The sequence below is a fragment of the Bos indicus genome, chromosome 28 (assembly GCF_029378745.1).
Source record: "Bos indicus isolate NIAB-ARS_2022 breed Sahiwal x Tharparkar chromosome 28, NIAB-ARS_B.indTharparkar_mat_pri_1.0, whole genome shotgun sequence".
In the NCBI taxonomy this organism is placed as follows: domain Eukaryota; kingdom Metazoa; phylum Chordata; class Mammalia; order Artiodactyla; family Bovidae; genus Bos; species Bos indicus.
Window position 1 is genome coordinate 23,652,517 of NC_091787.1, and position 26,373 is coordinate 23,678,889.

Here is a 26,373-nt window from a genome sequence, read left to right on the forward strand (position 1 = left end):
GGTGGGGTAGTGGTAAATTATATTAATCCTTTGTGGAAAATGCTATGTCTGTTTCAGTAAAATGTCCATAAAGCATTTTGAAAACTGATTCAGCCAACTTTATTCATTTGAAATAATTTTGTGAATTAAATCAAATAATTTCTTAGAAGCTAACAATAATAAAATCCTCAAATTACTGTTTGGCATCAGGTGGAAAAATGGCCTACAAGTTACTTTACTTTCTTTTTAAAACCTTTTCAGTCTTTATGTTAAAATTGGTTAATACTAACCATAATTTCTATTCTGAAGGAGATCAGCCCTGGGATTTCTTTGGAAGGAATGATGCTAAAGCTGAAACGCCAGTACTTTGGCCACCTCATGTGAAGAGTTGACTCACTGGAAAAGACTCTGATGCTGGGAGGGATTGGGGGCAGGAGGAGAAGGGGATGACAGAGGATGAGATGGCTGGATGGCATCACTGACTGGATGGACGTGAGTCTGAGTGAACTCTGGGTGTTGGTGAGGAACAGGGAGGCCTGGCGTGCTGCAATTCATGGGGTTGCAAAGTCGGACATAACTGAGCGACTGAACTGAATTGAACCATAATTTTTATTCCAAAAAATAAACACAATTTTTATTTTTGATTGCTACATTTTACAAATAAAGAAACTAAAGTAGAACATGACTAAAGGCCATGATCAATATCATTTTGGGAAAAGAAAACAGATCCACTACTAGAATTCACATTTACTCGATATTATTTTTACTATAGTACAATATTTCACAAAATATCAAGTTCAGTTCAGTCACTCAGTCGTGTCCGACTCTTTGCGACCCCATGAACCACAGCACACCAGGCCTCCCTGTCCATCACCAACTCCTGGAGTCCACCCAAACCCATGTCCATAGAGTCGGTGATGCCATCCAACCATCTCATCCTCTGTTGTCCCCTTCTCCTCTTGCCCTCAATCTTTCCCAGCATCAGGGTCTTTTCCAGTGAGTCAGCTCTTCGCATAAAGTGGCCAAAGATTTGGAGTTTCAGCTTCAACATCAGTCCTTCCAATGAACACCCAGGACTGATCTCCTTTAGGATGGACTGGTTGGATCTCTTTGCAGTCCAAGGGACTCTCAAGAGTCTTCTCCAACACCACAGTTCAAAAACATCAATTCTTCAGTGCTCAGTTTTCGTTATAGCCCAACTCTCACATTCATACACGACCACTGGAAAAACAATAGCTTTGACTAGACGGATCCTTGTTGGCAAATTACTGTCTCTGCTTTTTAATATACTGTCTAGGTTGGTCATAACTTTCCCTCCGAGGAGACAAAATATCAAAAAATATTTTGATTTTTTTGACAAAATTTAACAAAGTAAGCTGAATTATTTCTGCCTTTAAAGTACAGACAATTTTCAATAAAGCTGTTATTTTTTAAAGCACAAATGAGGCTGAGAAACCTCTTTCCATCAAATTTTGCTTGTCATTTGAACTATTAACTTGCAGGTATCTCTGTGTCCACTTGATAGTTACACATTTTCTTTTTTTTTTATTCAATCATCTTTATTAACCTATCAATGTTATATTTTATACATAACAGCTAGTCTTCTCAAAGGAATCTACTTTAGTACATCATGTTAATAATAAAAAGCCAAGTAAGAGGGCTGAACTTCAACCTATCATTTTAATATCCTGTGGACAAAGCAAGCTAGAAAATCAATCACTTTGCACACATGTAAGAGTAGTGTTCCAAAATAAGTAGGAAGCTGCTATACTTTCAAGCAGGGGAGGAAAAAAACTTCCATTTTGGTCTTTTTTCTTCCAGCAAATTATACTTTCAATTAACAGCAATAATGGTATCATAAAAAAATGCTCTGCTTTTTAAATCCCTGAACTTCAATACAAATTAAAATAGTAGTATTGGAGTCTCTTGGGAGGCAAACAGCTAGCAGCTACATTCATCAGTGTAATTGAGCCTCTTAATAGATAACCTGGTCCAGGTTGGGTACAGCCCTGACCAAAGGGAGGACGGCTACGTGCATATGGGTTAGACCCACTTGGAAAAGGGGTCATGGTACTTCCAGGAGGTGGGGTGAAACCTGGTCTTGGCTGGTAGGCCCCGGGTTGGCTTAGAGCCATTCCCGGTTGTGAGGCAGGGGCCACAGTGTAATTAGTGGGCTGAGAAGTTTGGGTAGGGTAAGTTTGTAGAGGGTAACTGCTCGCCTGATACTGCTGTGGAGGTTGAGCAGGCAGTTGCTGTGGCTGACCAGAAAAGGCAGGTGCCGGTGCCTGGGAAGTTGGTTGCTGGCCATATCCTGGGAACTGCTGAGGTTGTTGGGGTCCAGTCTGCTGACTATAGCCTGAATACTGAATACCGTACTGCTGCGGCGGCTGCGGGGGTGCCTGTGGCTGCTGAGTGCCATAGCTGGGCTACTGCGAGTACTGCTGATACATCTGACTTGCTTGAGTCTGAGCTCCTGTATATAGTGGCTGCTGTGGCTGAATTCCTGGTGGGTGAGCTGCAGAGGAGGAGGAAGCAATGCTGTCGGGAGTTCCTGAGCGGTCTTCTGCAGGAGCACTGGGAGGCCCTGAAACCTGATCATCTGTTAAGCCAAACGCTGACATGATATTTTTATTGATTTCATCTTGGTTTTTTAAAGGATCAAAAGCTGACATACTTGCTGCCATAATCTGAGTAGACTGTTTACCAGAAGAATCAGCAGCAGCAGGCTTTTCTTCCCTGCCATCCACAGCGTCGTTTTCAGGAATGCTGGAGGATGGGCCTGGTTCTCCAGGTGGTTCCAAACTATCCAGTAAGCGATTCACTTTATTTCGAAGTTCTATCAGTTTTCGACGAAGGTATTTCACCTGACTTGATTCAAGGGGTCTTGGTTGGCCATTAACAAATAATGTCAGTTTCAGTATCCTACTACCCTGAATTGCAAAGGAAAGGTCAGAACTATCAAAAATTGTTATAAGATCTCCATCTTCATCTTTATGTTTTATTGTAACTTCATCATTACTCAGAAGTTTTCCTCTGAAGACTCGCTGCTTCATTAACACTAATTCATCATAAGTAATATCTTCATTATGAATGGGAATTCGTCGAATATCCTCCCCAAGTTGAGCTTTTATGATTAGTTTCCCACTCAGATCCAACTGCCCATTCATGGTGGACTCCAGGATGTTCTATATATGTAACTCTAGAGAAAGACGTTTTCCCGAGGCCGCCACCATCGGGCTCTGGGGCGTTGGGGGAAGGCTGCGGTCACAGCCCACTCGGTTGCCCTCCGGGGCCGCCGCACCTCCTGGCAGACAAGCGCAGGCCCCGACCAATCGCAATGACCCACCAAGCCTAGCGAGAGCTCGATAGTTACACATTTTCATTCACAGGTACAATTTTCATTCAAAGTATTTTTATTTGTATAGAGATTATTTTTATATTATTCCCACAATTATCTTGGTGTTTTTAATCCAATTCAGTCAAATAAATATTAATTTTTTCAGCTTTTACTATAACATGCCAAGGACTAAGATAGGTGATAAAGTGAAAATCATCTAGTATTTTCCTCCGATTGTTAGCTACTCAGTTTCTTTCCACATATAAATACTAAAGAAGATTTTTAAAAAATTTCCCCTTCCACAATCTTCTAAATTTAATCCTCAAATCATGAGTATTCAATTTATCCATTCCATGGTAAGTTCAGGATACATGAATTTTGTTAAATAATAAATAAATGTAATGGATTGTTAGATGCTTTGTTTTTAACATGTCCCATGCAAATCCTGTGTGTGTGTGTGAGAGAGAGTGAGTGAAAGCCTATATTGCATTTCTAACCTCAGAAATATGTGAAAAAATGTAGAAGAGTTGTATTTGCCTGTGCAATTCAAATTTTCACCACTTACTGGTTATGACATGACTGATACTGAAGTAAATGAAATTTAGGATATATGTAGGGTCTTTTGTATTCTATTCTATCAAACAATTCTTTTAGAAAGTGAGAAATATTAGTAAAGTGGTCAGTTCATCTGATACAGTAATAAGCACAGTTGTTCTGGTAGGTGTTCAGCATCATTAACTTTTCACTTTTTAAAATATGTTTTTCCCTTAACAAATTCCTCTCTTGATGAGACTACCATTATTCCCAAAGGATTTCATTGTTTGGTGTTTAAGGCAATTTCTTATTAAATTCTTAAGACTGCACCTTGCATTAAGCTGAGACAAAATAGTTGAAGCAAATTCAGTATTTAGTTCAAGGCATAGTTTTGTGATTTTCCCACTTATAAATATATATATTTTTAATATTAGAATTCCAGAATATATCGATATTAACATGAAGAGAATTGATCTTGAAGAATGCTATTTTAATGAATACCAAAGAACTTGTGTCTTAGTGGTCCCCTAAAACATTCTTGTGGATTATGAAGTGTGATATGACAAGGGTAGTCATTACAATCCAAAATATGGATGTGAAATGTGTACTACATTCAAATAATCTTTTTCTAAAATAAATTTCATATAAATTTTTACTCTAGTTATCTATAGCATGGCCCATGCTTTATTGTAGTAAATGAGCCCATAAAACTAAGTTTATTAGACTGGAACTATTTCTATTAAATACCCAAAGTATTCCTAGTATGAGTGTTTTGAATGTTTTTGAAATGTTGCATATGCAGGGTGCATATTTTTTCCCATTTTAAAAAATTTTGTATAATTTTTTAATGATTATAAAATTACAGCAGCATTGAGGTTTCTGAAGTTTCATGACTGTCCTTAAGTCCTATTAAGAAGCAGCAATATCTAGTCTGGGAAACTCAAGTTGGTTTACAAAGAAAATTAATTTGCTTTTCATTTCATGAGGCCCTGTTACAATTGGTATGAAATACTGACATTTACATTCCTGAGTGCAATAAGAGCAGGATGGAATGGTGATGGCAAATAATTGGACAATCTCCAGAGAGGCTTTGAGAAACACTATTAGATCTCCATCTGCTAGTTGGAAATTCCATGTTCATAGTTCATAATGCCAGCTAAAATAAAAGGCTTCGATGATTTCTACCACTCCTTTTCAGGCTTGTACCCCATCTACTTCCAAAAGGACTTGTGACAATTTATGGACTAAAACACTTGCATAATTAAATATTTTCAGCTAGTAATGACTAGAAAACAGGCTACATTTTATTATTGCTGTTAAATTTGCCAAAGTATACTAAATTTGCTATAAACACATTCCCTTAAAAAATTCTAGTTTGAAAACATTTACTAAATAGAAATCAAAAGAAAATAAGTAAAAGAGCAGAAATAAACAAAAATTAAATAAGGGTTTAAAATAAATTTATGAAGATGTAATTCTAAGTAATACTTGACTGAAATAATTTATCATGCCTTTGAATTCCATGAATAAAATAATATTCACTTTATCCATTCCATTAAGATATACCATAAGTAACTTTCATAGAAAATTTCAAAAGGGGCCCTAAATAAATCACAGAATGATTAATATATTTAAGTCTTCTTTTCCCTGTCTATGTATGCTTCCTTTTTTCCTTTTTTCCACCTTTTTTTTGAGTGATACATGATATATACATGTCTGCTTACATAGTAAGCAAGGGTGACAAGACTTGAAGAGGAAAGTTTATATCAATTTATCTTGTAACATAAATTGTCCAATTATATAATATTATGCAGTTTTATTAGAGCACCAAAAAAAATAAATAAGGTTATATTATTTAACTAAGTTCCAGATCTGACAACCAAACCTAGTTTCCAAAGTAAATCTTTTTTTCCATAAATTGAATATTCCAGAGCCTAAAAAATTTGTATAATGCTCAAAGCTCCGTTCTAAAAAGATCTTTTGACATTTTTCATAAAAGCAAATCTTTTCTCATGGCTGTGTTTTAGGACTTCCACAAATCCCTTGAATAACCAATAACTTGGCTTTATATGACTATACATGTATATTTATGAAAGATCCAGAAGTTTGCAAATGGGAATTGCTAATATATATATATATATATATATATATATATATATATATATCTTAAAATTATTTCTGTCAAATCATCTGTGATTCAAAGTCATCCACTGGAGTGTATTTATATATGGTACTATAATAGACAATAAGATAAAAAGAAATTTACTACAGGACATTCCCACTTCTCCCTAGAGTCATGGTGTTCCAGAGAAAACACCACTCTCCTCAGGAATACCAGTATAAAATTTTAATACATGAAAAGTATGCACCTGTTTTACACACTCAGTCGCTCAATCATGTCTGACTGTTTGTGATCCCACAGACTGTAGCCTGCCAGGTTCCTCTGTCCATGGAATTTTCTTAGCAAGAGTACTGAAGTGGGTTGCATTTCCTCCTCTAGGGGATCTTCCTGACTGAGGGATCAAATCCACACCTCCTGAACTGGCAGGCAGATACTTTACCACTGAGCTACCTGGGAATCATTGAACTGTTACTGGTTATGAAATTACCAGATGGTAATGTTTTTACCAAAACAAACCCTGAGGCAACATTCTGTGGAAAAAAATTAAAACCTTTTTTAGAAATAAGAGTAACAGTTAATAATAAATTATGTGCAAGTCACTCCAGCACAGTGTATTTCAATCACTTCAATATTTTTATCTCTCTCAAAAAAGTGTCAGAAATGAGGCATGAAAAACTATTAACTGAATCATTCACACATTGAATAGATGTTGTTTGTCAGTTTGTTCTTTCAATGGAAATAATGAACAACTTATTTATTTATAACTGGTAATTATGATAATACACCTACATTTTCCACTCTTTTTGGTATAGCATAGATATTTTATAATTGTCTTATTTCATACCTGATCTAAGATCATAAGCATCTATAAAAATTTTGTCTTTCTCAGATTTTCCATAGCTTCCTTTGACTTGGGATATAATTAAAATATTTTAAATGACTTGGTTCCCTTTTCTTTTTTTCTTTTTTTGCATTTTCCTCTGGTAGAATTGACCTTAGTGGCTCAGTCAGCAAAGAATCTGCCTGCAATGCAGGAGACCCAGGTTTGATCCCTGGGTTAGGAAGAGTCCCTGGAGAAGGGCATAGCAACCCACTCCAGTATTCTTGCCTGGAGAATCCCACAGACAGAGGAGCTTGGTGAGCTATAGTCCGTGGGGTGGCAAAGAGTCGGACACGACTGAACGACTAACACTTTCTTTTCTTTCAAATTTATGCAACTGAAGACTGAAATCTGACTTTTAAGTAGATGCAGAATACATTTATATAATCACTATGGAGTGAATCTTGTTAGCTCTTGGACTTATTTGTCATTTACCTTATTTTCTTTCTGGGTAGAAGGATACAGGGCAGATAAAGAAAGATAATAGAGGCTGATTTATACTTCAGAGAGAAGGAATTCTTGGTCTTAAGAATCAAGGCAAAAAGGCTTGCTGCATACCATTTTTCAATTATTTTTAGAACAGAGAGAAACATTTCCCTTGAACTTTTCTCCTCTAACCCTGAAATCAATTTCATCTTTTCTAGACTTGCAACAGTTTTTCCATCTTGCTGCAGAACATGCTATATGTACACTAGCCGCTGCCTTCAACATGTACTAAGCTCCATATAAGAAAAGCCTTGGGGAATATGCTTCTACATTTACTTGGACTATTTACAAGGGAAATATTCATCACATTATAAAACATAATTTTTAAAACACGTGAAAAATTTATCTGAGTTAGGTCAATGAAAAACTCCCGGTGAGATATGGTTGTATTTTGTCCTCAATGAACACCAGAGCCCCGTAACACTTCCTATTTTTACATGTCAGCTCAGGAACCCACAGCTAGCTAGGTTAGACCTGATAATAGGCTAACAGATTAACCATCCCGTTGAGCATCCTGGCTTTTGTCTTTTTTTCGTATTATTTCCTCTCAGTAATCCTATTTTGTTTTATTTCATATGTCTTTTGTTTTAAGCAGTCTCATATTACTTGGGAGGGGGAGGCGAAAAGTATAAGGAAATACAATAGAATTGCTATTCTAAATGTATTTTTTGTTCTTATTGTGACAGTTGTTCAGTAGCTAAGTCACGTCTGTCTCTTTGCAACCCCCTCTTTGCAGTTCAAATACGAACTGCAGCACATCAGTCTTCCCTGTCCTTCTCTGTCTCCCAAAGTTTGCTCAAACTCATGCCATTGAGTTGGTGATGCTATCTATCCATCTCATCCTCTGCTATACCTTTCTCCTCTTCCCCTCAAACTTTCCCGGTGTCAGAGTTTCTTTGCATCAGGTGTCCAAAGTATTGTGGCAGTGGTATAATCTAAATTTTTGAATACTTGTTTATTTCTTTGTAGCATCGTGCCCAGTTTCCACTATCTCATCATATTCAGATTTCCAATTCCTCGATTTGCATCTCCTTTATGAGCTCCCTTGGTGTCTCAGAGGGTAAAGAATCTCCTTGCAATGCAGGAGACCCTGGTTCGATCCTTGGGTCAGGAAGATCTAGGAGAAGGAAATGGCAACCCTCTCTAGTATTCTTGCCTGGAGAATTCCATCAACAAAAGAATTACTGGCAGGCTACAGTCCATCAGGTCACAAAGAGTCAGACATGACTGTGGCTAACACTTCACACTATGAGCTATAGAAACAAACTTATAGACACACACATACACACAAAGACACCCACTCACACAGCACACTCCTTCTCCCATATACTCTTCTTCAGATACAAAGATCACTAAGCAAAGTAAAACATACATTTCAGTATGTTTTCCACCATTTGAAACATATTCTCAAGTGCTGGAATAAAGACACTAACAAAGTATATTATCAAAAGAGTTAATGAGGTTATAAAATGAAGTTCTCAAGAATTTTTAAAAAGTATTAGAGTAAGCCAAAAGTCTATAGGTTATCAAGGGCCCTTAACTATTTGCTACTAATAAATTTTACGTTAAAGTTAACTAGATATAGCTTGTAGACCACAAACCATGATAACTACATTCCAAACATTCCTTCTTTCACTTCCTTTATATCCTAACCTACTGAGCTGCCCATCTACTCCTCCAATTCCAGCCCCAGATCAAAAAGAGAATATTTTTTCAGTTACAACCAAGTATACCCATATGAAAATATCTTCAGCATGATTTCATGATCCTAGTTAGGTGTCTTCTTCCACTTATATTCAGAGAATTGGGGTTAGTATGTTAGTTAAGTTCTGAAACTTAAAATGTAGGTTTTAGGTATTATGTTAATAAACTATGAAATAAATATGAACAAAATCTCCTGAATTGAGATCTAAAATGAATGCAGTTTTCATGTTTTTTCCCAAAATTTAATCATGGTTAACTTCAGTCATAGATCATAAAAATTCATATAAAGGAAAAATAAATTAATATTTCATCAAAAAATATATTAATCCATTCACACATAACATTTAATGTGTATTTATATGGTTAAACACTAGCCCAGCTACCAGATTTATGAAGCATGCAATAAAGACAAACTTAAAATATAATAATTCTCACTTGACATCAAATGCCATCTTTAGCTGAAAGTCCTAGTGCCCCATTATTCCTTAATATCAGAGAAAAGATAAAATACAAGAAAAGGAAAATCAAGAAAGGGTATGCCAGATGTTGCATTCTGTTCTCAATTATATAATGTCTATTTCATGAAATTTCTTCAAAAATTGAAGAAAGAATAAATGAGTATCAATGTACTATCTCTATATCTAAAACTAGCATGCTTAATAAGTTAAAATTTTGGAATATAAAAATTCTACATTTACAGATTTAATTTATATGCAGAGAAGATAAAGGACTTGCCTGTAGATCAAACAGTAAAGAATCTGCCTGCAAAGCAGAGACCAGGGTTTGATTCCTGGGTTGGGAAGATCCTCTGGAGAAGGAAATGGCAAGCCACTCCAGTATTCTTGCCTGGAGAATCCCCTGTACAGAGGAGCCTGTTGGGCAACACTCTGTGGGGTTGCAAAGGGTCGGACAGGACTGAGTGACTAACACACACAGAGAGGTTGTAAATTAATTTCAGTTCTGTACAACTTTGATAAACAGAGATGTCTTCCTCATCAATAGAGGAAAATAAATTTATAAACCTGTGCAATATAAAAGTACAAGTAAAAATCTTAAGTAAATTACTAAGACAAGTTCATCAGATCAGATTAGATCAGTCGCTCAGTCATGTCCGACTCTTTGCGACCCCATGAATAGCAGCACACCAGGCCTCCCTATCCATCACCAACTCCCGGAAGTTCACTGAGACTCACATCCATCGAGTCAGTGATGCCATCCAGCCATCTCATCCTCTGGCGTCCCCTTCTCCTCTTGCCCCCAATCCCTCCCAGCATCAGAGTCTTTTCCAATGAGTCAACTCTTCGCATGAGGTGGCCAAAGTACTGGAGTTTCAGCTTTAACATCATTCCTTCCAAAGAAATCCCAGGGCTGAACACCTTCAGAACGGACTGGTTGGATCTCTTGCAGTCCAAGAGACTCCCAAGAGTCTTCTCCAACACCACAGTTCAAAAGCATCAATTCTTCAGTGCTCAGCCTTCTTCAAAGTCCAACTCTCACATCCATACATGACCACAGGAAACATATATTTTGGAGTCTCCATATATTTTTTCTTGTTTTTCATGTCATTACATTTTCTTAGGCTATATATATAGATGCAGAGGGAACTACATTACTACTAGCACATACATAAAGTTGGATGAGAAATTTGGATTCATGATTCTTAATTTTTTTCTAACCCTAAATGCTTAAAGATGTAGCACAATATCAGCAACTCACTATAATGATGGTGCTCAGTAGTGGTGGTGGTATGTGTGTGTATGGTTTGTGGTAGGAATGGGGGGCCTGGTATGAACAGAGATGCTACCTTCTGTGCTTTTTCTTGGTTTTTCTCTGCTAAGAATCAACCCGAAGTATGTACTTCAATTACCCCCTTTTAAAAAGTCTCTTATCTTCATTTGGGTCTGAAGTTCATTCCTACAGAATATAATGCAAGTTTGGGCTAACCCCAATCAAAGAGACCCCAAAGAGAGATCTAAGCTGTAAAATGCATATGTGGATAACCCAGAAATGAGATTATATATCAAAGAAGCCTATAAAAACCTATCTTAGAGGATCCTATATGTGTCAGTTCAGAATCTCCATGGTTCTCACAAAAAGTCCAGCCCATTCTTCTGGAAGCCACTTTGGTGTGTATACACCAGACTTCATCTGTGGTGTGATATTTGATTAACTTCAAGATTATGGCAACACCAACTATCTGTGCTTCACCCAAAGGCCTCCTGGAAGCAATTAGTCTGACAAGAATGTAAATGAGACAATTCTGGTCACCTAGGTGATCATGAATTGATGGGGGAAATAAGGGAAAGAAAGACAAATTGAGAAGTATGCTACAGACAGCACTTTTTCTGGCAACAGATTTCCACCAATACTTTTAAAGAATTCTCTGATAGGAAACAGAGTTAAGGAGGGTAAGGGGAAAGGTAAAATGGATCTTCAGACCCTAGAAGCTGAAAGAGACTCTTTTTAAAGACAGAGCTGTCCCATTAGTTTTTTTGTAATAACATTTCATCTAACACTTTCTAGGTCAAAATATTTGAATAAACACCTAGAGAAATTTAGCAGTTTAGTCCCATCTGCTTACTCCTATACATTATTTTTTTAACATACATTTCTGCTCAGCATTAATATGTTTCCTCAGTATTTGACACAATTTTTAAAGGGTTATTTCTCTTTTTTACCTTGCAGTTAAAGAACAATGAACCAGATCTGACTAGATGAGTCAACTATTCCCTAAGTATAACTCCTGGAGTTGTATTAATTTCATTTGCTGCAGTCACAGTATAATTTACTATTATATAAATGGCTTAAATTACAGCATTTGAACATGTGCCAGGAAATAACACTTTCCCCCAAAGCAGATGAATTGTGGACCTGAAATACACGATGCACCTTGAAGGTGCTTATCATTCTTCCAAGGAGTGACTTAGCACGTGATAGGACATTTGATTTGAGTGGTGACCTTCCAATAGCAATGAAGCGCATTTCAATTATTTGGAAATGTTACTATGAAAAATGAATTAAAATAAATATTTAAAGTGGATAAATACAGAAGCTTGTTCAGTAGCGCTTCCTTTGGGAGGTGGGAAAGCTGGAGACCAAGAGCAATAACAACTTTGACTTCCCTTCCTTGAATTTCTATAGAAGGGCCTTTCTCAACCCTTTTCCTTATGCTCTCCAAAATAGCTCAAATATCTGAGGAAATTTGGTTATTTGAGAGTCTCAGAGAAGTGTTATTAAAATTTATATAAAGGAAACAAACAATATCATAGAAAAACTAAGCATTATTTAGTACAATCAGTTCAGTTCAGTTGCTCAGTCACATCCGACTTTTTGCGACCCCACAGACTGCAGCACACCAGGCTTCCCTCTCCTTCACCAACTCCCGGAGCTTGCTCAGACTCATGTCCATAGAGTAGGTGATGCCATCCAACCATCTCATCCTCTGTTGTCCCCTTGTCCTCCAACAGAGGATGAAATGGTTGAATGGCATCACTGACTCAATGCACATGAGTTTGAGCAAGCTCTGTGACACGAGCAGGCTCCAGCAGTAAAGAACTATTTAGTACAATAGTTCAAGTAAATTTGCACATCCTAAAACCTAACCACTTAGAAGTCACTTTTGGAAATTAACGTATATAATATCCTTATGATCTTTTTTTTTTTTTTTTTTTTGGCCTTAATGACATCTACTTTAATCACCTTTGCTAGTGGTTCCAGCCCTTACAATCTTGTTTTCATGGCTGGCATAGATCCAGCCATGAAATGCTAAAAAACTAAAAATGCTCTAAATAGCCATAATATGTATGTATATATTTACATATATAATAATATATGAACATACTAGTTATAAGTATATGTATTCACATGCATGCAAGTGTGCTTACTTATGTCTGACTCTTTGCGACCCCATGGACTGTAGCCAGCCAGGCTCTTCTGTCCATGGAGTTCTTCAGGCAAGAATACTTGAGTGGGTAGCCATTCTGTTCTCCAGGGGATCTTCCCAACCCCAGGATCAAACCCAAGTCTCCAGCATTGCAGGCAGATTCTTTACTGTCCGAGCCACCAGAAAAGCTCCAAATACATGTATTTGAGTTTGCTAAATATAGTGTGCCCCTAGATTTATTCACCCATTCAATACATATTCACTGAGAACTTGCTATCTTCAAGACACTGTTAGGAATTAAAAGATAGGTGGAGGTGATGATCTAAAAGAGGCTTAAAAAGGAAGTCTGTCAAAATTCAGGATAAATTAGAAAGAAAAATTTAATTACCCTCAGGGGAAACAATGATGATAAAAACATAATCCAAGGTGCAGTGGAATGATCAACAGAGTGAAAAGCAGAACACTGGCTGTGATCCATGGGAACTTTGTCAAGGTCAATTCACCTTCGGGCTTCTGTTACCATATATGATAAATGAAAATTTAACCATGTGATCTTCAGAGTCCCCTCTAGCTCCAGTATTGGATAAAACTATGCTCCATAAGCCTGATTTAAACCAGAAGGTGCAAATCTCATTCTTCACTTGTAATGGCTTCACTGATGAATAGCAATGTCAGCTAAAATGAATTCCATGTCTTCTTTCCTTTCCTGATTCCAATTTGATGGAGGTACCAGTTAGCAATAAAATAGCACTGAGGAGTTGGGACTCACAAAAGGACAGAACTGCACCCAATATCAATATACTACGATGATGGGATTATAGAATCATTATTTTTACACCCAAACATTTTGAAAATAGCTAATGAAAACAAACAATGAAGAGTAGATAGACAAGTAGAATGTCAGTGAAAATAACCAGGAGACAAACGTGTATAATTATTTTCTTGTTTGAACTTAAGAAAAATTAATGTCTAGTGATATTTTATTCAAAAATTTTATGTGCAAATTCAATCATGAAGCCATGGCAATCACAGGATAAAAGATAAAGTTTTATCATTAATTAGAACATGGCTTGGTTTGAAAAAAGTTTGGTAGTAAAATCAAGGTTAAATGAAATATCATGAGGCTGTGCAATTACGTTAATAATGAGGTGCCTCAGGGATCAGTGCTAGTACAGGTGTTCAAATATTTATTAATGACTTGGAAGAGTTGTGAATAATATGAAAGCACATTTGGATGACTTCAAGATATTTATAGCAATCAAAATAGGTGAATAGCTGCTTTTCTTGACCCATTCATAAGCAATTATTTAGCATATTACAGAAAATAATCAACGAGAGCAAATTAATGTGAAGTACCTGATTTTTCTTAATATGCAAATAGCTACTGAAGTAGCTATTGCCTTTCAGGCAAGAGTGGGCAGATCTAAGAAGACATCTGTCCAGTAAACAGCTCTTCATACTCAAACAAAAAAAAAAAAAAATACTGGAATAAAGAATAATGTAATAAAATATTTACCTAAACTAATATGCATTGCTGAAAAGTTTTGCACACCAGAGTCTTGCTCTACTGTTGAGGCAAGGTGTGGCTCCTCAAACTACACACTAGGATTATCCGGTGTGTCTAATCTAATGATGTGTTAAATGTTATTCAGTCACTAAGTCATGTCCAATTCTTTGTGACCCCATGGACTGCAGCATGCCCAAATTCATTTCCACTGTATCAGTGATGCTATCTATCTCATCTTTAGCCACCCTCTTCTCTAGCCTTCAATCTTTCCCATCATCAGGGTCTTTTCCAATGAGTCAGTTCTTCACATCAAGTGGTCAAAGTATTGGAGCATTAGCTTCAGCATCAGTCCTTCCACTGAATACTCAGGGTTCATTTCCTTTAGGATTGACTGGTTTTATCTCCTTGCTGTCCAAGGACTCTCAAGAGCATTCTCCAGCACCACAGTTCAAAAGCATCAATTCTTTGGCACTAAGCCTTTCTTGTGGCCCAGTTCTCACATTGGTACATCACCACTGGAAAAGCTATAGCTTTAATTATTCCAACCTTTGTCAGCAAAGAGATGTCTCTGCTTCTTAATATGCTATCATAGCATAGGTTTATCATAGCATAGGTTTGTCATAGCTTTCCTTGCAAGGAGCAAGTGTCTTAATTTCACGGCTGCAGTCACCATCTGCACTGATTTTAGAGCCCATGAAGGTAAAATCTATCACTGTTTCCACTTTTCACCTTCTATTTGCCATGAAGTGATGGGACCAGAGGCCATGATCTTACTTTTTTGAATGTTGAGTTTTAAGCCAGCTTTTTTACTTTCCTCTTTCAACTCATCAAGAGGCTCTTTAAGGTTCTCTTCACTTATTGACATTAGAGTCTTATCTTCTGAATATCTGAGGTTGTTAATATTTCTCCCGGCAGTCTTGATTCCAGGTGGTGATTTATCTGGCCGGGCATTTCACATGATGTACTCTGCATATTGGTTAAATAAGCAGGGTAACACTATATAGGCATGACAATATAAAACATTATACTCCTTGCCAAATTTTGAACCAGTCAATTGTTCCCTGTCTGGTTCAAATTGTTACTTCTTGATCCACATACAGGTTTATCAGGACACAGGTAAGGTGATCTGGTACTCCCATCTCTTTAGGGTTTCCTACAGTTTAATGTGAGCCACACAGTCAAAGACTTTAGCATTGTCAATGAAGCAGAAAGAGATGTTTTTCTGGAATTCCTTTGCTTTCTTCATGATCCAATGAATGTTGGCAATTTGATCTCTGGTTCCTCTGTCTTTTCTAAATCCACCTTATACATTTGGAAGTTCTTGGTTCATGTGCTGCTGAAGCCTTGCTTGAAAGATTTTGAGCATAACCTTACTAGCATGTGAAATGAGTGCAACTGTGTGGTTGTTGGAATATTCTTTTTTTTTTTCTTTTAATTTAAATTTATTTATTTTAATTAGAGGCTAATTACTTTACAATATTGTATTGGTTTTGCCATACATCAACATGAATCCGCCACGGGTGTACACGTGTTCCCAATCCTGAATCCCCCTCCCACCTCCCTCCCCATACCTTCCCTCTGGGTCATCCCAGTGCACCAGCCCCAAGCATCCTGTATCCTGCATCGAACCTGGACTGGCGATTCTAAGAAAGCTGTGGTACATATACACAATGGAGTATTACTCAGCCATTAAAAAGAATACATTTGAATCAGTTCTAATGAGGTGGATGAAACTGGAATATTCTTTTGCACTGCCCTTCTTTGGGTTGGAATTAAAACTAATATTTTCCAGTCCTGTGGTCACTGCTGTGTTTTCCTAATTTGCTGGCTCAGCTGGAACTCCATCAACTCCACTAGTTGTGTTCCTTGTAATGCTTCTGAAGGCCTACTTGATTTCACACTCTAGAATGTCTGACTCTAGGTCAGTGACCACACCATCGTGGTTATTCTGTCATTAAGACTTTTTTGCATAGTTTTTCCAAGAATTCTTGCCACCTTTTCTTAATCTCTTCTGCTACTGTTAGGTCCTTACCATTTCTGTCCTTTATCATGTACATTCTCACATGAAATATTATCACAAATTTTCTTGAAGAGATCTCTAGTCTTTCCCATTCCATTGTTTCCTCTATTTCTTTGCATTGTTCATTTAAGAAGGTCTCCTTGCTATTCTCTGGAACTGAATGCTATTCTGCATTCAGTTGGGCGTATCTTTACCTTTCTCCTTACCTTTAACTTCTCTTCTTTTCTCACCTATTTGTAAAGCCTTCTCAGAAAACCACTTTACCTTACTGCATTTCTTTTCTTTTAGAATGATTCTGATCACTGCTTCCTGTACAATGTTAAAACCTCTGTTGATAGTTTTCCAGGCATTGTATCTAAATGCCTCAGTTCAGTTCAGTTCAGTTCAGTTACTCAGTCATGTCCAACTCTTTGCTACCCCATGGAATGCAGCACACCAGGCTTCCCTGTCCATCATCAACTCCTGGAGCTTACTCAAATGCCTGTCCATTGAGTCAGTGATGCCATCCATCTATCTTACTCTCTGTTATCCCCTTCTCCTCCTGCCTTCAAGTTTTCCCAGCATCAGGGTCTTTTCCAACGAGTCAGTTCTTCACATCAGGTGGCCAAGTATTGGAGCTTCAGCTTTAGCATCAGTCTTTCCAATGAATATTCAGGACTGATTAGTTTTTAGGATGAATTCATTGGATCTCCTTGCAGTCCAAGGGGCTCTCAAGAGTCTTCTCCAACAGTTCAAAAGCATCAATTCTTCACACTCAGCTTTCTTTATAGTCCAACTCTCACATGCACACATGACTACTGGAAAAACCATAGCTTTGACTAGATGGACCCTTGTTGACAAAGTAATGCCTCTGCTTTTTAATATGCTGTCTAGGTTGGTCATAACTTTTCTTCCAAGGAGCAAGTGTCTTTTAATTTCATGGCTCAGTTGCCATCTGCAGTGATTTTTGACCCCCCAAAAATAAAGTCTGTCACTGTTTCCATTGTTTCCCCTTCTTTTTGTCATGAAGTGATGGGACCATATGCCATGATCTTAGTTTTCTGAATGTTGAGTTTTAAGCCAACTTTTTTACTCTACTCTTTCATCAAGAGACTCTTTAGTTCTTCTTCTCTTTCTGCCATAAGGGTGGTGTCATCTCCATATCTGAGGTTATTGATATTTCTCCCAGCAATCTTGATTCCCACTTGTGCTTATTGGTTAAATAAGCAGGGTAACACTATATAGGCCAGCATTTCTCATGATGTATTCTGCATATAAGTTAAACAATCAGGGTGACAATATACAGCCTTGACATACCAGATCTAGTCCCTTGAATCTATTCATCACCTCTATTGTATAATCATAGGGATTTGATTTAGGTCATATCTGAATGGCTAAGTGGATTTCCCTACTTTCTCTAATTTAAGCCTGAATTTTTCAGTAAGGAGCTCATGATATGAGGTACAGTCAGTTCATGATATGAAGTACAGTCTTGACATATCAAGACCAAGTCAGCTCCAGGTCTTGTTTCCTGATAAGCTTCTCCATCTTGCCCTTTAAAAACATAATTAATTTGATTTTGGTATTGACCATCTGGTGACATCCATGTGGAGTGTCTTCTCTTGCATTATTGGAAAAGGGTGTTTGCTCTGACCCTGATGTGCTAAATAGTTTCCTATTATCATCCACTCCTTTCTAACATTTGGTGATTCAGGGGAGTTCCCAAATGTCTTTCAAGTGAATGACATTTACAAGGGCCTCCCCAACTTGCTCCATTCTGAAGTATTTTGCTGACATTAAGTTTTATGTATTAAAATTCCCAAACTGAAGCTCTCAAGCTTCAGAAAAATTAATAGTAATTCCTCTTCATAATAAAACACAACACCATTCAAAAATAGCACGAATTATATATATTCTACTCCCCTGTCCTATGATTATTTAATTATTGTGCATTACTAGGAACTCTTAAATGTAGCATAGATTCAACTATAATTCACTCACTCAAAACCATTTTCTGAGTCCTTGCTTTATCTAAGGCATAGTGACAATAAGAAGAATGTAAAGAACTAATAAAACATGGAGCCTGCCCTAACAGGATTTACCAAGTCAAGTCACCCTTCTCATGAGCTAAGTATTTCTTAATCCTGGTCTATATAGATCACAAATAAAAATGCAGCTTTATAATAAATTTTAAACATATTAATAAGAATTAGTACTGTTTTTCTTGGTATATATAATAATTTAAAAAAAATTTTATTGGAATATAGCTTTTACAATGTCATACCAGTTTCAAGTATACAGCAAAGTGAACCAGCTACACATATACTTATATATCACTACTTTTACAAAAATACTTTTAACCACAAGCAACTATTTTCTGCTACCATTTATCTTTTCTATCCAGGAGCAAACTTGATCTGTGCTACTAATTTTCTCATTTAAAAAGTTAACTTGGTAGTCCCCAAATTTTAGAGGAAAATAAAAGATTCCTAACCTGTTTGAAATTGAGCTGATAGGCCAATATAAGTAGAATGAAACCAAATACTAATGCAAACATCAAACTGTCTCCAACACACCTCTACAAAATAACCCATCAGTAAATCCACTAATACGGAAGGAAGTATGTGTGAATGTGTGAAGCACTGAGAGTGCAATTTTTTTCAAGGTTTGGTAAAGGACTTCCATTCCCTATATATGCCTCCCTGGAAGTTTCAGATGTGAACATCTGTAGACTTTGGGAATCTCAGTGTTAAATGGGACCTTAGACTTCAAATATTGTTTTAACTATAAATTTTCTCTATACTATGTGACATGTCACCACTAGAGACTTAAAAAAAAAAGAAACTCACGAATAAAGCCAAAGATTCATGGTAAAAGATAAACTTGGATAAGTAAGTGACTATGAACCTTTGTTAGAACTTCAAACATATAATTTATTAGTGAGATTTACTAGAAAGTATGGAACTATATATTTGTAAAATTCACAATTTGAAGAATGATTCACACAGGAGGTATGAGAATTACACGAATTTCTCTTTCTAGATCTTTCAGTGGCTGTAGGTTATTTTAGAGTGTGATTTAAGTATAATTTTAGCAAAAGGAAACAAGTAGTAAATGAGAGAATTCATTAGCAGGTAGTCAAGCATACCTAGTCTATCAATCATACTGCTATTTTTAATTATCAGCAAATTTAATTTTGTCTCAAGGGGAGTGAATTCATACTTTAAAGTATCAGTACATCATATTTAGTTTGAAAAACATTTTAGAATGTGTCTTGATTATAAAATACCAAAAGTACTTCCCATATTAGTCTCCTCGTTGTTGTTTAGTTGCTAAGTCTGTCTGACTCTTTGCAACCCCATGGACTGTAACCTGCCAGGCTCCTCTGTCCATGGGTTTTCGCAGGCAAGAATAATGGAATGGGTTGCCATTTCCTTCTCTATGCGATCTTTCCAACCCAGGGATCGAACCCGCAGCTCTTTCATTAACAAGAAGATTAGATTTCCTAGGCAGGCAGAAAGTAATGGTATCCCTAATACAAATCAGGGCATTTTAAAAACAACCAAATGGTGTTTCTAAAATATACCTTTGCTCGGGTAAACAGACGTGTCATGGTAGTACAAAAAAAAAAAAATCTGGATCAGGCCTAAAATTGTAAAAGAGCATATGAAAGGGATACAGAGTTTTGTACTGATTTACACAGAAAAAGCAGATCTGGTTATTTGCTCAAGACTGAGTCCACAGTGATTAAATAAATGTAATGGGCTTTCACACAATTCCAGCTTTTAAATGTCAGCCAAATACTATGAAATGATGTTTTTAACTGGGATAATCTATGTCATATTCTATTTCTCTCCTGAATCAAGTGAATTACTCAAGTTAGGTTGATCATTTTTATCACTCTAGATTACAGTGGAAAGCAAGCATCTTATCCAGCCTACACAGTGTTAGGCTCTAGAAGCTCAGCCTAGTGAAGAAAGGTACATATTGATTTAATATACACACAGACTCTTCAAGGTCAAACATCAAGTTTAATGAAAGAAGAGTACCTGAGTGAGTGTTAATACTCTTCTCTATACCAGTGCTTCTGGATCTTAAAATACTCTGCACTTCATGAGAAAGTTATGTGGCATTTGAAACTCCTCCTAAAGTGAAAGAAAGCTCTGATGCCCAAATGGAGCAGTCAAGAAAATTGAGCACTATTCAGAAAACAGAATACTGGCGATTTGAGTGCACCTTCCTGCATGACAGTGAGAGTTACAAATGAGAAAAGAGAATGAAAGATTACACCTATTGCATATATCTTCTTTACTGCGCATTCTCTTGATGAATACGATGGTTACACATAGCACATAGGCTGATGAGATTCCTTTACTGTACAAAGAAAAGCTACTCTTGTTTTACAAAACATATCATAAGTCTTCCCTAAACACAGACTACATTTAAGTTGTTATTCAACTGTATGGAGAAAGAACTGATGTTGGAGGCACTGAGTCACAATATTGTACTCTTGGGGTACAAACAAAGCGTACTTATTGCTAGTAGTCACTACTTGCTAGATTTCAAATGCGAACTTGGATTTTAAATATTTCAGAAAGAACTTCTTTCAGAGTCTCTGTTGTCATTGTATCTCTTTCAATTTTTACCACACCAACAATATTCCCTGAGCAAGATTCCAAAAACTCACACAAAAGCATTTCCTCAAATGCCTTAAATCTTCCTCTGCTCTCAATTTCTTAAACGAATTATAGCTCATTGGAACCCTCCCAAGTGGCCCATTCTGCAAAGCTATATTTAAAACCATTTTCTATGTTGCTTTTTTCTTTTTTTTTACCAACTGATGAAATTTTGGTCAATCTTGTCAACAGGGCCTCCGTGTAGGCGCTGTTGTAGTTACCAGCTTTATAAGGATTGTGTGAAAAGGACAGACACTCTGTGGCATGCATTCATTGAGAGACACCAGAGTGAATCATGAATAGAGAACTTGAAAGGGAATCAAGGGAGTTAAACTGTAACCAGGGAGAGTATATTTGTCGGTGCATGGGTCAGGCATCTAAACAGATTGTTAGCCTTACAGTGTCTTCTCTACAGATCATGCAACCTGGAGTTCTTAACCATTAGATTCATTCCTCTCACACACTGCCTGAAATACAAACCATTTTAGTTACAAGAATCATATCTGGAACAGAAAGTATATTTCACAGTAGTTCAGAGTAACTCATTAGAGCCCAGTGGTACTGACCACAATGCAAGTAAGTTCTAGTGAAGCAAAAAGATACAGTCTCAAGTGTCCACAGGATCAGGCAGGTGCTAGTCATGAAATAAAAAAGAAAAGAAGACCAGTGCTAGTGTCAACTGACTACCAGCCACAACGTATGCGAAACAGGGAGTAGTGGAAACTGAAGTAAACGAGAGAGCCCTTACCTCATCTAAAGGGGCAACTACCCCCCGCCCCAGCAGACTGTTGCCCAACAGGACATAGATCCGTATCTTCCAGTTTTTCTAGAGAAACCAAAAATCTCAATTTTTGTGGGAAATTTCCAATATTCAAATGTCATAAACTCATTCTATTTTTTGTGTGTAATATATTATGGGTCAACACTGTTCAGGGCAAATCAGATATAGGTGGGGGACAGATTTGGCCAATCTGTTGACAATTTCCTATCTAGAACATAGAGAAGGGAGGTTCAGAGGAATAAGTGTGGATTCTAGGCTATTAATTAAGAGACCATATAAGGGCCCTAGAGAGCATCCTTTTCTAATGGAAAAGATCCTCAAGCAGAGTCTACATAAAAACCTAATTGTAGTATGCTATGTGTTATGGGCAAAGACACACCCTTTTTAGAAAGCAAATATATTTGGATTTTATTTTTAAAGTTTTTAAATTCTTTTTAATGTTATTTAGTTTCACCCTGTCCTGTGAAAGAAAGGATTTAGGGTAACATGACCGAAGTTCCAATTAGATAAAATTTAAAATGACTTATGACTGAAAGACCTAGAAGAAATGATGCTAATAAAAATGAGATAAAGTACACCAAATGCATGCTGAATACAGTCAGAAGAATAAAAGTCTCATTAGCCATTAATTTATAAAACTGATTACCATGTGCATGATGAGGAGAGGTGGTGTTAACTATTTTGCAAAGTTCAATTTGCTTTTTTTTAAATGCAGTTTCATCTTCAATGTGAATGAATATATCTTGCTTATAGTTCATAAAGTAATAAACATATATCAGAATAAAAGAGCATTTTTATGTAATTTGACTGTTTAGATTCCATGTCTTCACAGTAAAAAAAAGTGTTATTTTTAAAGGGTGCATTTGTAAGCCTAAATAGAGGACAGAACAGATCCCTTCTTACTTAGAATTTTTATACTCCTTCAGCTGAAAGGGAAAGATTTTTCAATAATAAGAAAAGGCACTGTGAGTTACAGACGCATTGGTCTGATGAGGCTATATACAGGATATATTACCAGCAATATTCCAACCTAATGTGTCAGAATTGAACAGCTCTTTTTAAAAAGTTACATTAATAAAAAGTAAGCACTTTACCAAGGTAAATCAATTGTTTTTTGTTGTTATTCTTAAGGAGAGAAAAAAAAAATAGGATGATGCAGTATCAGAGTGGTAGGCATTAGTGTATTCCAGCCTAATTTCAATGCCAAATCCAGACCATTAAATGTGATTTGGAAAGGCTCAGCTCTTAGAGTATCAGAGGATGTGCAGTCCATGTGTAATGAAGAAGCACTCCTGTAAATCAGCAGATAAGCATCATGCATTCTGATGAACAAAGCATAGAGGTTGGAATTAACTAAAAAGCTCTCCTTTATACAGCTTCCCTTCATAACGGGTAAACTATTGCCAGGGAGATAGGGACCAGGTCTCTGCATTTAATTTTTTTTAACAAATATTTATTGAATATCTACCACTTGATGGGTGACAGTTCTAGAAAAAAATGATCCCAATGAAACTCCAGTCAATTCATGCTAACTCAATAGGCTCTATTCTGTTGAGAGTTGAGGCAATTACAATTACAATAACAACTTTAGCTAATCAAAATAATTAGTTAATTGTATTTTTTATAACAACAAAATACTGTCATCAAAAAATCATTAACAACAGCAAAATACTTCCAGACAATCTGAACACCTTCCTTAACCCGTCTCTACTTCTCAGTCTAATACCTTACACAATGAAAAATCCCATCTCTGAGTAACAACTCCTGACTACTGCAAGATGTTCACTTATAAAAAGCAAAGTAAACTTTCATAGGATGATCTACTTATTGACAAAGAAGAGCAATATATAAACTTCAAAAAGGTCTTCAATTGCAAGGAAGGAAACCAAAAATCATGTGCTTTATAATCTTCAATTAATCTGATAATTTAACTCATTAGAATGCTTTCATCTTTTTCCTCTAGCATTCTAAACTGTTAAGTGTCTTAGAGTGTATTAAAAATATTATATTTCAAGAATAATAAACACAGTCCTGAGACTAAGTCCTGCCACCAATCATACACATATATATATAATTTTTTTCCTTGAAGAATGTTTCTGTATTAACAGGTATTACATAAAATGAAAAGGGAAGGGGACCCACAGTCAAATATAAGAAATACTGGTTAAACCAATTCCAGAAGTCAAAGTTTGTCTAGGTAGCCATCAGCCATTCTACTGTTTTAAAGATCTTCCTTGAAAATCCTAAAAGGTAACCACTAGACCACATGTTCTTAGGAGATGAATTCCTAAGGTATTCTTAGGAGATGGATTCCTAAGGCTTCAAGGTACAGTAGTTTAACTGCATTTTGATAGATGGAGGTGAAAATGTGAAAAATTTTTATTAACACTCAGTTTTAAAAGCTTTATTCCTGTGGTACACCGAGACAAGGGGATTCCAGAAGTTACTTTTCAGGGTTTGGTCCTTAGAAATTGGTATATTTTTATTAAGTTTTGTTAAGCTTTGGTACATTTTTGTTAAGTTCATTTATGTTAAGTGCAATTTGTATGTAAGTGAACATGGGATATTCTATATAAACACTATCATCAATCATCAAAAAAAAAAAAACATATGGTGGAAATAATGCAATAATCCATTTCTAGGTTATATTTCTCACATAGAGAATAATTAATTTTCAGTCATTTGTCATGGGTACACAATGTATAATTAGAACTGCTTCATGGTGAACTCTCTCAAAAGAAAAATTTGTAGTATTCAGAAAAATAAGCCATTCAGTGTTCTAGGCTTTATGGTAAAGGCTTCCAAAATAATAGAATGTATTGTGTACATTTTTACCGGTATAAAAAGCTACCAGAAATTCACCATTCCCAAATCAAGACAACTTATGCCTAACACATTCAAAACTTACCGGGACTAATTATGAATCATGTTAAATATAAAGTGTTATTTTCTTCACATAATTTCACAAAGTCAGATAAACTTATTTGCCAAAGGGCTTACAAAATACTGTTACTCCACACCTACCAACATGCAAATCAAAGAACCACCAATAATGTTGGCATTAGTGGTTAAAGGGGCAGTGAAATTTTTATATCAACAAGGTCTGAACAGGCCTCTCAGACAGGAGGCTTGGGCAAAATCATTTATCAAGTTAAGTCAGGTGAATCTGTAATCAATGAGCAGAGTTCTGCTGGAACTGCAGGGCCCCAGGGAAGCAAGTTGAGTTATGTGCTACAGAAGAAAACATTGATTATTGCTTTTACTTGTTTATTTCTCCACGTAGAATAGAAGTGAGTATTACTAATTTTGCAACTATTTAATTCAGTTTTCACTAAGTACTATATAAAACATAAATAAATGATAAGAACTAGAATTGAATGTCCTATGTTATTAATAAAGCTTTGGAACTTAGCATTTTTCCAACAACAATGAATGAAACTAAACTATTGATTTCAGGGACCTGCGTGTGACTATCACTGTCTAAAACAGACTTATTATAATGTAGTGAGAGATGAGTTCTAAAAAAGTATTTTGTTCCATCCTTTTTAATGAATCATTAGCAATTGATATTCTTTCCAAATATCAATATTTTTAGTGCTCCTAAGGCCAGTGTATCATGAAATAAACTTATACCATTCCTCAAACTTACATCTACGAATGTTCAAATTCGACTCTAAAACATTTCTCCACACTGACAGTATCTCTGCCTATAAAAGTTTATAAGGAAAGAGTAACCAAATAGAACCAAAACAACTAGAGTGGAATTGAATCATAAACACATGTAACTTATACAATTTCAGTTGTATAAGTTGAAAATAAACAGTGCCAAAGATTCTGTCAGCCAATTCATATGGCCTGGAGAGAACATCAAATAGGAAATGTTAATTACTCTGTCCTCAAGAGCGCAAAGGTCTAAGTATTGATACATCTCCAAATATGAGCAACTAGCCTTGTTCAGGGTGCTTACAGGATTTAAAGATGCACATTTTCACACAGTATAACTCTTGAAAGAAAGCCAACTACTTCTGATACTCAACCAAAGAAATGCTGGAAGGAAAACTGGCTATGTTGAACTTACTGTGACATAGCATATTGATTTTCAATTTACTCCTAAAAGTAATTTTAACTATATATGTTTTTTTTTTTCTTTCTGCTGACTTTTGGAATCCAACCTATGGTCTTTTCTATAGATAAATAATATCATGCAATTCCTTGCACTGCTAACAAAAACAAGTGCTTTTCATAGTGAATGATATTACAAAGAAGAGGATACTAATTTCTATCCCTGACATGGCTAACAGAATTAGATGAGACAGACCAAAAAAATAAAAGACAAAATCACTTATAAAAATATAATAATTATAATTATTACTGTTTGCTTTTTAAATAAAAATTTCATGTCAATGTATTCAATATATCTTAGCTACTAAACTAATATAGGCTTATTAAGCCTCTTGAGAAATCTGTGTGCAGGTCAGGAAGCAA

General features: G+C 36.2%; 1 protein-coding gene and 1 pseudogene across 7 annotated transcripts in view; both read right to left on the minus strand.

Moving 5' to 3' along the window:
- The window catches only part of CTNNA3 (catenin alpha 3), a 1,976,430-nt gene that overhangs the window by 1,316,059 nt on the left and 633,998 nt on the right, over nucleotides 1-26,373 (minus strand). The gene's annotated exons all lie outside the window — the stretch shown is intronic.
- LOC109553765 (protein TFG pseudogene) lies at nucleotides 1,857-3,215 on the minus strand (annotated as a pseudogene).